Source organism: Lepisma saccharinum, chromosome 26 (genome assembly GCF_977018435.1).
Source record: "Lepisma saccharinum chromosome 26, izLepSacc3.1, whole genome shotgun sequence".
Classification (NCBI taxonomy): domain Eukaryota; kingdom Metazoa; phylum Arthropoda; class Insecta; order Zygentoma; family Lepismatidae; genus Lepisma; species Lepisma saccharinum.
This window is the reverse complement of record NC_139254.1, coordinates 57,021,588-57,034,105: the sequence shown is the minus strand read 5'-3', so window position 1 is coordinate 57,034,105 and position 12,518 is coordinate 57,021,588. Positions and strand designations below refer to the sequence as shown.

At 38.0% G+C, this 12,518-nt stretch overlaps 1 protein-coding gene across 1 annotated transcript in view; it reads right to left on the bottom strand.

Moving 5' to 3' along the window:
* Window positions 1–12,518, bottom strand: part of LOC145979739 (neuroligin-3-like) — a 122,164-nt gene that overhangs the window by 21,963 nt on the left and 87,683 nt on the right. The gene's annotated exons all lie outside the window — the stretch shown is intronic.

Sequence of the window (12,518 nt, the reverse complement as noted above, 5' to 3'; positions counted from 1 at the left end):
TCATCTGATATACAAGTCTTTCACATCAAAATATTAGACTTAAAATACGTGTATATTTATAACCACAGAACGGATTTTTTTTATGTAGTAGAAATGTGCACTAAAATATTATATTTTAATATGACATTATGTATATATGTATTATATTTTTCATTTCTTTTACAATAAATTAGGCCTGGGCCAGCCTTTGAGTGTTTGATTAAACATGGAAACAAGTCTTAACTTAACAATGTTACAAAAATATCGAGTTAAATATGCACTTAAAATAGTCAAAAATTACCTTTTTAATAATATAAGCCACTACACGAGCTACAGTACGCTTATATTGACATTAATTATAAAAAAGCCTCATAATTTTTTTTCATATTGTGTTTCCAAAACTATGAATAACAAAATTTTGTTGTAAGCGTCTTATGCGCGTCTTATGCGCTAGCTAGGATTTTAAGAATACAAACATGTCAAAAGAGACGACGAAGGAAGTTTATATTGAAGTAGATAAATGTTGTAGCTTTATACGTAAGGTTAGGTAAGATAAAGTTCCCCTTGCATACAGCACCGTGTCATGAAGGGATGTGGTCAGCACCACGCTCTGGCCGCCTTTACTCCCAGGAGTGCCACAAGGTACTCATTGATTTGAGGCTGGGTGAGCCCCAGAACCGCTTTATGTGGGTGCAAGTCCGGAAAAATTGCCACCGTAGATACCTCACCCTGGAAATCGAACCGAGTCCCCCGCGTGGGAGTCAGACGCGCTACCGGCTACATCAGGAGACTATGTAAATTATAGGCAGGAGAAAACTGCCAAATTTAAAGCAAGGAAACACAATTAGTTCCTCAAGCGTGTAATGTACTAAGTGGGCAATTAATTAAGAGTAATATTTTTGAAAGCAATAAAAATACGAGGTGTATTTTATAAATCGCAGCACTTTTTCTACCTTATTTTATTTTCGTCATTGCATTAGTAAAATTGTGAGGGTCTCCCAAATGTAAAAACTGAGACCTTTCTTTTTTTTCCCCGCATGGTTTATTGCTTGTACTGTACGGAAGTAATACTGATACATGGGCTATATATGCGCTAATAGTCGCCTTGTCGTTGTCGGTTCAAGCAAACAATATACCATGCCGAAAAAATACAAAAGTCTAATTTCATTCGGACAATACTTACATAAGGTACAAGACGAAGCGTTTTTGCCAACCGAGCGCATTAAGTAATCTACTTTCGAACTCGCATCGAAGTTTCCGGGCTTAACACTGATCCTAACAGTGTCTATTAGGCCAAATGGAAAAAAATGGCAGCGTAGAATAACAATACAAAGAAATACAAATTTTGTCATTACGATTACATCTTGCCGAGGTAGAAGATCATTCAACCAGTTATGGAATGACGTGTGGTAAACACGACGAAACCCCAGTCGTCGTTGTAGGTTTCCGTGACCGGGTCACGCTACTCATTCGTGGCTCCCGAATTTCTTCACGATGGTGCGTGGCCACAAATCCCACAGACAGGCCGAACTCTCAGGAGGAAAGTTGTTACGCTTCTCCCAGAAGACTCGAACCTGCGTGTCCCGTAGTCTCTCCTGAGAACTCGCACCCCATAAAAAGGAAAATTATTCATTTCAAACAGGGGTCATTTTCCGATAAATTATCAATACTAGTAAGGCCCAAGCATCAGGCGACCCGTTGGATGAGAGTGAGTTAAGAGAGAGAACTGAAAAAGCCCAAGCATCTAGCAATTCGAGATTGAGGTAATGGAAGTAAAGTAGTCCTTTCCAAGCATCGACTCAGCAATTTTTAAGCTCTTCGAACTCTCCTGTGTAGGATATATTAACTAACTCTCTAGCCTTCTTAAACCCGAAGGTTCATGGCTACAGCAACACAGGCCTTCCATCTGTCCCTATCCTGAGCAAGATTTACCTAATACTCTTTTCCATCCCTACCGACTTCCTTTAGGTCCATTTCAATGTTTTCCCTCCATATTAAGAATCATGTAGGATATATTAGATTTGTAAAATATGAAATGTATTCTTCTTGTCAGTCTCTTTAGTTTAGTAATATTTCAGTAAAAAAGATTTTCAGTACTTAACATTTCTGTAAGTATTCAAAGAGGATGAAATAACATTCAACTAACCATTGCACCGAAAGAGCAACATTTGAGCTCCAGTAATGGATATTTTGCTTCACCGGATTGATCGACGCTTCCCCCATCTGCTGACATTCAACAAAGCTCAGCAGAGCGTGTCCACGAGGGACGCTTTTCGCGACGAATGCTTAGGAAATCTGGAGCTAATTGAGTTAGTTCCATTATTGCCAAGAATAGGTGACGAGAGCACTTGCCTGACCTCTGGCGGCGTCCCCCTGAGTGATAAAATATTCAGATATGCTAAGGGTCGGAGAGCAGCTGTTAGCTAAATGGAATTCTCCACTTCTCAAGACTTTCAACACTGGTTCTAACTGATGTTTAACTAACGTGGAATTTGGATCGGCAAACTCTGAGACACAAACGTAGACCCTATGTCATATTCCTTGCATTGTGCAGTTGCAGAATCTCTTGAAACCAAGTTTTGTTTAACTGAACAGTGCATTTTGTTGTTGGAAAAACCTTCACCACTATATTTCTCCTGAAATTCTAACCTGCACCTCCTTTCCATTGGAAATCTCTTGTGTTGAATTCAATATGGCGGCCAACAACATTGCGGACCTACGCTTGACAAAAATAATTGAGGACTGTAACGAACCCGTCTCGTCACAAATTGTACGAGTCGCACCTCTATTTTTATGACCTCTCTAAGAATATAAGAAATTGAGAATTGTATAAATTTAAAAATGAGTTCCACCTCTATTTTGGAAAACTCACTTTAATAATATACTTTTATTAGTTTTTTCTTCTCCACGCGTTTTCGCTAGCATCGCAGACCCTATATAAAAGCGAAAGCCTGGCTGGCAAGTTAGTTCCGCTCCGCCTTTGGGCGAGAGGAGGTGCGCTCCGCTCCGGCGAGAGACCAAGCACCTCAAAGGAGACTCACTCCGCCCTATCCAGCGAGAGACCAAGAGTAGTAAGGGCTCCATCTTCGGATGAGAGAAGCTGAGCTTCGTCTCCGGACGAGAGATGAGGTTGGACTCTGTCCACTAGTCAGAGAATCCGCTCCATCTTCGGATGAGAGATGTTACGCTTCGTCTCAGGACGAGAGAAGTGAACTTGGCACTGCCAAGACCACACTCCACCCTCGGGTGAGAGAAGTGACTAATCAGCTTTCCTTTACTTCCTCCCCCATCCTCCAACCGCAAGGTAGAAATTTATATTATTTTAGGAGATACTTTAGTAACAGGTTTAAAATGTAAACGTTGGGTCCCTATGCATGAAGGAAAATTGAGAACGGACCAAGTTTATCCATTGTATTTCTGTGTCTAAAGTCCTGTTACCTTAATTTAAACTCATAACCTCTCTCTATTTGTCTAAGGTTTCTTTCTGAACTTTGTTGTTGAATAACATTTTGTATCGCTCTGGTCAAGCCTTTGGCTACCCTTTCATCTGGCAACATATACCCGAACCCTGAGAGCAATTTAGAGTCTCATGACACCGTTGGAGGAAAAGGTTAGCATTATGGCTAATCTTGAAACGACGGTAGTGTAAAAGGCAATCCTATGCCTGCTGATAATCTTGCCGAACCCCGAGAGACGAAGTCGAGGCAAGCAGCAGCGGCGTAGGACTGTTTCAGGGCTAAAAGTGGTAAATGTTGTAAGTGCCAAAAGCGAAAGTGTTGGGAAATCGCATCGTTCCGCACATCAGCCCGTAAGAACGTGCACACTAGTGACCCCTTCACACGCCCTTTGAACTAATTAGAGGGCTCACAGACACTTTTCACGTTTAATGTGGAAAACGGTGTTTGAATTATTGTGGCACTTACAGCGTTTACAAATTTAGTCTTCAATTATGGTTCAATTTGTGCCTAACCTGTTTCTATCATAACCAATTGTACCCAGGATAACTGCCTTACTTTCTAAAGAGTGTTCAGGGGCTTTGGACTCACCCTAGAAGATTGTAATAAGACTTTTATTTATACACATTATTTTGTATCTTCTGAACCCACTACAGTCAAAGTTTGATTCTTTCATACATTTTAGAGTATATCTTGGTGTGCTAAAAATATTTTTTTCCACGATTTTCGACGAGGACAGGTTTTGAGATTTTCAAGGTCAAAGTTCAAGGTCAAGTGACAATATTTTCATTTTATCCAAAGGTAGGCTTCTTCGAAAGCTTGTTCAATTCCTTGTACAATGAACTATATTTGACCTTCCTAGGCCAAATAGGGGCGGAGTTACAGCACATTTAAGATAGGTAAACGTTCTCAGAGAGGGCAATTTCTGCGAACTATATATAATTTTACAATTACAGCACGCACGAGACTCAAACTTTTGACCGTTACTAAGTTCCATGCATAGTTTCAACGTCCAAAATTTCATAAAAATCTGAGATGATCAGGTTGCGGGCTGTGTTGATTTCGTATGGAACGACTATTAACGCGAAATACATTGTCGCCAACATCACTGTACTGCCCTGCATGGTGGAGTGTTAAGCACAGTGTTCTACGACGACAGAGGTCACAGGTTCGATTCCCGTCCTGGACATGGGTATTCTTTGTTAGCATCTCTTCATCATGTAATCACTCATCATCATCTTCGCGATTAGCCAAGAGTTGCAGAAATATGAAGTAAAATGATCAACCAACAAACACCACCACAACTACTAACATAGACGTAACTTGGCGGGGTCAAAGGGAGCACTCGCCTCTAAAATTTCCATTTGCATTAAAATTCGTTATGGCGTCTGACTCCAGTGCGAGGGACACGGGTTCGATGCCCAGCGACGGAGAACCTGGATTTATTTCCACATGTTCAAGCGGATCCGCCGCCCACCCAGCGTCGTATAAAGTGGGTACTTGGAGGAATTACCCCCACATCCTCTAAATGTGCCTCCATAAATACTACACTACTTGTAGAAACTGAATCACTAAAAGTTACATTAATTACAGTAAATAATGTTATACGTACTTCAAAATTGTCATTCTACTTTCGATAAATGTTTACACTGCCCGCTGAGACGAGACATGAATGGAAAACATTTATTCGATTTCTGCAGATGTTAAATTGCCATCTTTCGTACAGCTTGTACATTTCACAAAGAATCTGAATTTTATGTTAATTCCAGTTCGTGCACAGACTAATCTCGATTATGAGAATATTCAGATAATCTTGTGCTGAATAATTTAAATATATATGTAATTGAAGCATTAATATTTGATGGTATCATTTCTGAAATCTGAATAATTATCCAGAATAACTCGAATTATAATGCGGCTATTTGATTAAATATTCCGTTTTCTGGATGAAATTTATTTGGTAACCAAATATGCCCGTTCCTATAAGAACGGGCCTGTTTATGTAGCACACGCGGGTAGCCTCCCACTGTATACTTTAAGAACAACGTCTGTTCCACTATTTTCTCATTTGCGGGTAAATGCGCGACATCTGTTTCCTGTTATTTCTTACAGTCTTACGGCTTCTAATTTCTGGTGCGATTTATTAATAATGAAAATAAACGAGAATGCAAGCGATAGCGTGCTCTCTGCAATGTAAAATATTGCAAAAGAAGAGAATAAAAAATGTAATTTCCTCTTAGTGTTTATTGAGATTATATTTTTTCATTAAGTAAGTGAATTTCTGCAGTTCTTTACATTGGAGAGAACATGCGCTGTTATGATTTACGGCAATATTCTACCCCAAGGACGCCAGCAGGGAGGGGCCAAGGGGCACTCTCCCTCATGAGATTTCTGGAAAAAGTTAATGCAATTCGAATGGTGGAATTGTAGAGATATTTTATAAGAATAAATGTTGTTTTCTGTGCCGTAAGTTACAGCAGTAACTATTATTAATGTTATTATTAAAAAACAACTTTTGTTAGGATACAATTATGCAAATTGTATATAGATACACAATATGGAAATAATAAATGTATGCAATATAAAAAAAGAACATAAGTAGTGGTAGTAGTATTATTATAATAAAAATAATAGCAACAATAAAAGCAGTAATAATAGCAATAATACTAATAATACAAGTTTTTATGACCCTGCCCCCCTAAGAAAAAATTCTCCGGTCACCCATGATTCTACCGTTAAATTTAACGGCATTTGTTAACTTACAAAAACCTAATACAACCGTTTTTTTTTTATTTAAATTTCAGTACCTTGTAATGCTTATAAATAGATAATGTGCATAAATTAAAGTTGCATGCATCAAAAACCTGGTTTTTAGAATTACATTAAGTAGGGTTAACTTTGTAACAGTCGTTAATGCTTGAAAAACGGTCGTGACCATTTTTTTAACGGTAGTTGTATGGCAGCGGCATAAGTATACTGTAACAAGCAAATTGTAAGGGTGTTTGTTTAACGCAATGAGAGCTTCAACCAAAATTCCAAACAAAGTTCTATCAACGTATGCAGCAGATACGTAAAAATACGATCCTTAAAATCACGTAGGATGCATGAGAAAAAAACCATGATAGTAGTCGTGGACAGTTTGACGAACAATACTTGTGCATCCCACTGTACACTAGAATATTTCTTTCAAATCTTAATTGAGAAACCGGCCACAAAGAATGTTGTGTTTCTTTGGGAAAGTTTGGATCACCCCGATGGTGTAGTAAGAACATATTCACCTTGTAATGAAGGGGACATGGGTTCAAACCACGATGGAGGCACATAGTGATTCAGATCCCACTTTAAACTGTAGGTCCAGTTCTAATTGCATAATTGTACTTGAAGCAAAACTTCGAAAGATTTATTTCTAAGTTAAGCAAAGTGGCACTTTAAAGGTGCTGGAAACTACAGAAAAAAATGTGAAACTACATTTTTATTTCTAAAAATAAAAAAAAGAGCGGCAGGACAAGATGAAAGAATATACGTAAATTGTTGGAGGATAAATATCGAGTTAGTGAAAATAGAAATATAATAAATACTATTGTGTATAAGAAGTATGGTGACGTCACAGCGAGTGTTGGAAGTGGTAGCCATTAGCATCAATGCATGTCTGCACGTCTCTCCATGTTACAGAAAGTAGCGACCAACACATTTGGAGTCACAGTGTTAATTTCCCGCCGAATGCTGTCTTGCAGTTCAATGATTGTCCGTGGTTTGTTGCGATAGACCTTTCAGTTCAGCATACGCCATCGGAAGAGTTAAGGTCAGGCCAAAATCCTTTGGAAATGACACGTTCTTCAAAAAAGTGTGGCAAGTGGCGTTGGAAGTGTGGCAAGTGGCGCCATCCTGCTGCAAATAGCCAATACGGAGTTCCTCGTCATGCAGCTGGCCAAGAACTCAGACTGAAAGCACACGTCCGTACGATTAGCATTTAACAGTAGAATCGCCCAGACGCACGCGCATACCCACGCAAGGACTAGAGGGACTGCTCCAATGACGTCACCATACTTCTCACACACCAAGGTACGTCCGTAGCAAATTTCATTACATTAGGACCAATGCTTTGATGTTTATAAACTAAAATCGGGGTCCGTGAGCTAGTGAAACACACTGTATGGTCAGTTTTTTGGTGTCTAGGAATCCTGGCTTGAATTACTAATGTAGAAACATAGAGCTACTGGAGTCATGGAGCGTGTGTACACATGTACTACACGCCGATGGAATTATCACCAATTGCTCTGAAAGTTACAGTTGAACGGTTGGTTATCTGCTGCCACGAAGGTCTCAAAGGAAAATAGACGGGGGATAGTTTCTTTCCGAAAAAACGTAGTAATTTAGATCCCGGAGGCAAATATTTGTTGAGCGGTAATTAATCCAACGCACCCGAGCGCCGTTTCGAGCTTGCGGGAGTTGGTGGAAACTCAAGCAGCTGCTAGAGGATGAAAAGAAGATCTCGGGGGTTTGCAGGGGGTTCGGGGGTTACAGGAGGGGGGGATTTAAGAGGAGAGTTGTTTCCCTGGACCTGGTAAGGAGGAAGAGCGCGGGATTTACTTTAACGTTGACCTAGATGGAGAAGGTTTCTCCCGATCATGAGATCTATTTCGAGAGCCAGGGATGCTGAGTAATAAATTCTGATCTCACGGCCGTGTATACAACTGCTTTTAAGGGCGAGTTTTGCGTACGATACCAACGGGGGAAGAGACCTTACTGATTCAAGACCATGACTTGGCAGTACGTAAGCCCAACAAGAGCTGACACGCGAAAAGATGTCCGGTTGTAAAGGCATGAAATATTTGCCTGGATATCTTACGAAATATCTTCAAAAAACCTTTAGAATTGCATTTGCATAAACTGAAAAATTCTTGAAATATCTTAGTCATCATGTTATTGTGAAACCACGTTAGCTTATACAGTATATCTCAAATGTCCCCGTACCCATACTAGAATGTATCCTGTTGCCATCGTGTTGAAACTTGGCTGTTGATTGGTTGGGAATGATTTCCTTTCCGTGGTTGGCATCCATGCTCTGAAGGTCACGTGGAACGCTTGCTCAAATTCGTCTGTCAATTTTTGCCCCATGGCTGATGTGTGGACGTAGTTACAGTGCTGAGGAACGGAAGGAGGTGTGTTCAGCATCACGCTCCGGCCGCCTTAACCCTCCCGGTGAACTCCAGAACAGCTCTATGAAGCGACAAAACTTTAATGAAACTATTGCGAGTCAATACAAAACTATTGGAAGCCAATAAAACTATTGTGAACCAATAAAATTTATTGTGAGCTAATAAATATTATTTCGAGTTCAATTAAAACTAATGTGAGCTAAAAAAGGGTTAACCCTAATCATTATAAAATTGATAGCAATAAAAAATTATTAAACTATTGCGAACCCATAAAAAATATTACTAGTCAATACAAAAAGTGCTACTAGTCCAATAAAAATTAATGTGAGCCAAAAATAGCTTTCGTGAATTAACAAAAATAATACGAGTTAACACACAAATTACTGAGAACAAATAGAAACAATTGAGGGGTCTAGTGAGAGAGGGAGCTATACCACTTTGACAAGAAATGGAAATAAATTGAGTTTTTTAAAGCATTGCGTTGAGTCATAATTTGTATAACAAAGGGTAATTTTTTTTCTGAACATATTGTTAGGTAAATTATTCAAAAGGAAAAATATGAATTTTAATATAAATACCATTTATTATGAACATATGTGGTATATTGTTGTAGTATACCCATGTGGAAAAATCAATCTAGCACATCAAATACTTTGAACAAGGCTTAAATACTTTTGCATGAGTGTAAATCATGTTCACAGTGTTACATATGATCTACATAAAGACAACTTCATATGTCTTCCGGAGGATCTTCACTGTCCATTGTTTCTGTGGATTTTAGTTTTTGGAAAACACCATGAAGAACTGGGGGAATATAAGGCATTATTGCCATGAGATCTTTTAACTTCAGGGCTGATATTAAATCTAGCACCGGTTACTCCAACACAACCTCTACCACTCCTATTGCAGACACCATCAGTAAGTGGCATAGCTCCTTCTCTCACTCAAGATGCTGATGAGGACGTATTCAAGAACTCAGAAAATCTGCTGCAGAACAAGCGGGAGCTATGCCACATGGTTGTAGTTCACATGATAGATGACAGATGGTAGCAGAAGACTGAGAATGGCAAAAAATAAAATTTTCAAGATTTGTGGCATAGCTCCCTCTCTCACTAGACTCCTCAATTGTGAACCAAGAAAACTATTGTCAATGAATATAAAGAATACTGCGGGTCAATAAAACAATTGCGAGTCACGAAACTATTGCCAATCAACATAAAAATTATTTTGACTACAAAGAACTACCAGGAAACGAATAAAAAAACTACCAACAAATACGAGATGGTATGTATAACTAAAAATGAAAACATGGGTTGAGAATATGGGAATGCAACTTATTGGAAAGTGTGCTTTTTTGGCCCCTGAGGAATTCCGAAGAAAGGAAACTGGGGGGAAAGTACCGACCATTGATATTCCGCGAGAGAGGCAACGTCATGAAATTGGCTATACGAATGGGGACACCCGTTGCCTAGCAAGAGGTTTTTCCTCGAACGTTTTTTGATGAAAAACATCCAATAATGCCAAGACCCATTGAAGCGTGCGACCCAAGATGTTTCTGAAAAGATACAGAATCTTTCGATTCCATAGTATCGGGAGAGTCCCTTTTGCTCATTTATTGCGAGTTGCGAAACCACATAAGTCTCGTCCTCAAAGGCCCTGAATCGAACCGACGGAATATCCTGATTTATGTTACCAGGAATGTATTCTCCGGGCTTGTTTAATTCAACCCGTTTTTTACCCTCCAGGTCGTTTTCGACCCACGCAAGTAAACGATTCGCTTGTCCATAATTCTGACGTTCATTTTAGCAGCGACGAACTTTTGCCTCGAATCAGGCCAATTTGAATAACATTTACAGTTATTTTGCTCAAAAGTAACTCGTTTACAATTACTTTGTTCAAAAAGTAATCTCGTTACAGTTACGTTACTAAAAAGTTACAACTCCTTGGCTCAAAAAGTAACTCTGTTGCAGGTACTCTTATCAAAAGTAACTAAGTTACAAATACTTCACTCACAAATTAACTCTGTTACAGATACTCTTGTCAAAAGTAACTAAGTTACAACTACTTTGCTCAAAAAGTAACTCTGTTACAGGTACTCTTATCAAAAGTAACTAAGTTACAACTCCTTCGCTCAAAAAGTAACTCTGTTACAGGTACTCTTACCAAAGTAACTAAGTTACAAATACTTCACTCACAAAGTAACTATGTTACAGATACTCTTGTCAAAAGTAACTAAGTTACAACTACTTTGCTGAAAAAGTAACTCTGTTACACGCACTCTTATCAAAAGTAACTAAGTTAGAAATACTTCGCTCAAAATGTAACTCTGTTACAGGTACTCTTATCAAAAGTAACTAAGTTACAACTCCTTCGCTCAAAAAGTAACTCTGTTACAGGTACTCTTACCAAAGTAACTAAGTTACAAATACTTCACTCAAAAAGTAACTCTGTTACAGCTACTCTTGTCAAAAGTAACTAAGTTACAAATACTTCACTCACAAAGTAACTCTGTTACAGATACTCTTGTCAAAAGTAACTAAGTTACAAATACTTTGCTCAAAAAGTAACTAAGTTACAACTACTTTGCTCAAAAAGTAACTCTGTTACACCCACTCTTATCAAAAGTAACTAAGTTACAAATACTTCGCTCAAAACGTAACTCTGTTACTGGTACTCTTATCAAAAGTAACTAAGTTACAAATAAGTCGCTCAAAACGTAACTCTGTTACAGGTACTCTTATCAAAAGTAACTAAGTTACAAATACTTTGCTCAAAAAGTAACTCTGTTACAGGTACTCTTATCAAAAGTAACTAAGTTACAACTACTTCGCTCAAAAAGTAACTCTGTTACAGGTACTCATATCAAGAGTAGCTAAGTTACAACTACTTCGCTCAAAAAGTAACTATTCAAGGTACTCTTATCAAAAGTAACTAAGTTACAAATACTTCGCTCAAAAAGTAACTCTGTTACATGTACTCTTATCAAAAGTAACTAAGTTACAACTACTTCGCTCAAAGCGTATCTTTGTTACAGTTACTTTTATGAAAATGGAAGTAAGTTTTAGCTATTTTGATCAAAATGGAAATATATTAGTTACTTTACTCAAAATATAACTAAGTTACAGTTACTTTGGTTAAAAAGACTTACAATTACTTTGCTCAATGTAATCTTGTTACACTTACTTTGCTCAAAAGTAATATTGTTACAGAAATTTGTTCAAAAAGTAACACTGTTACAGTTAGTTCCGTGAAAAGTAATCAAGTTACAGCTACTTTGTTTATAAAGTACGTCTGTTACTGTAGCTTTACTAAAAAGTAATTTTGTTACACTTACTTTGCTCATAAAATAATTATATTACAGTTAATTTTATTAAAAGTAATTCTAACACTTACTTTTCATCGTAGAAATGAAGAAACTGTTGCTTTTTGTACGGGTCGAAAAGTGATGTGCCGTAGACTATACGTTTACGTCTACATGCGTTGTCTACACGTAATCTACGCGTAGATTACATTGGTTTGTAGTTTACATAGACTACGTAGACAATCTAAAGTGCATTAAAATTAATTTTCAAGGGTTTCATGAAAGGAAAGTGACATTTTCAACTATATTGGTTACTAACGAAATCAAAAGAACCTTATTTACAACAAAATTTCTCGTCTCTTCTATGATCAACTATGGATGAACATAAATAGTATGCAAAAAAACAACAACAGATGGCAGTCGTGAGCCAAGAGTGGTATTTTTCCCATAAAACACTAGAATATTTCCTATATTAGGTTTCTTGCTAGGTGAGAAATTGTTCGAATTTGGAGAAAGAGTATGAAAAGTTTTCCTTACACATCAGCAACTGATACGCAGTATAATTTTCTTTTAATTCCACGGCGCACTTTGCTAAGTTATCACCTTTCGCCATGTTGTTTACAT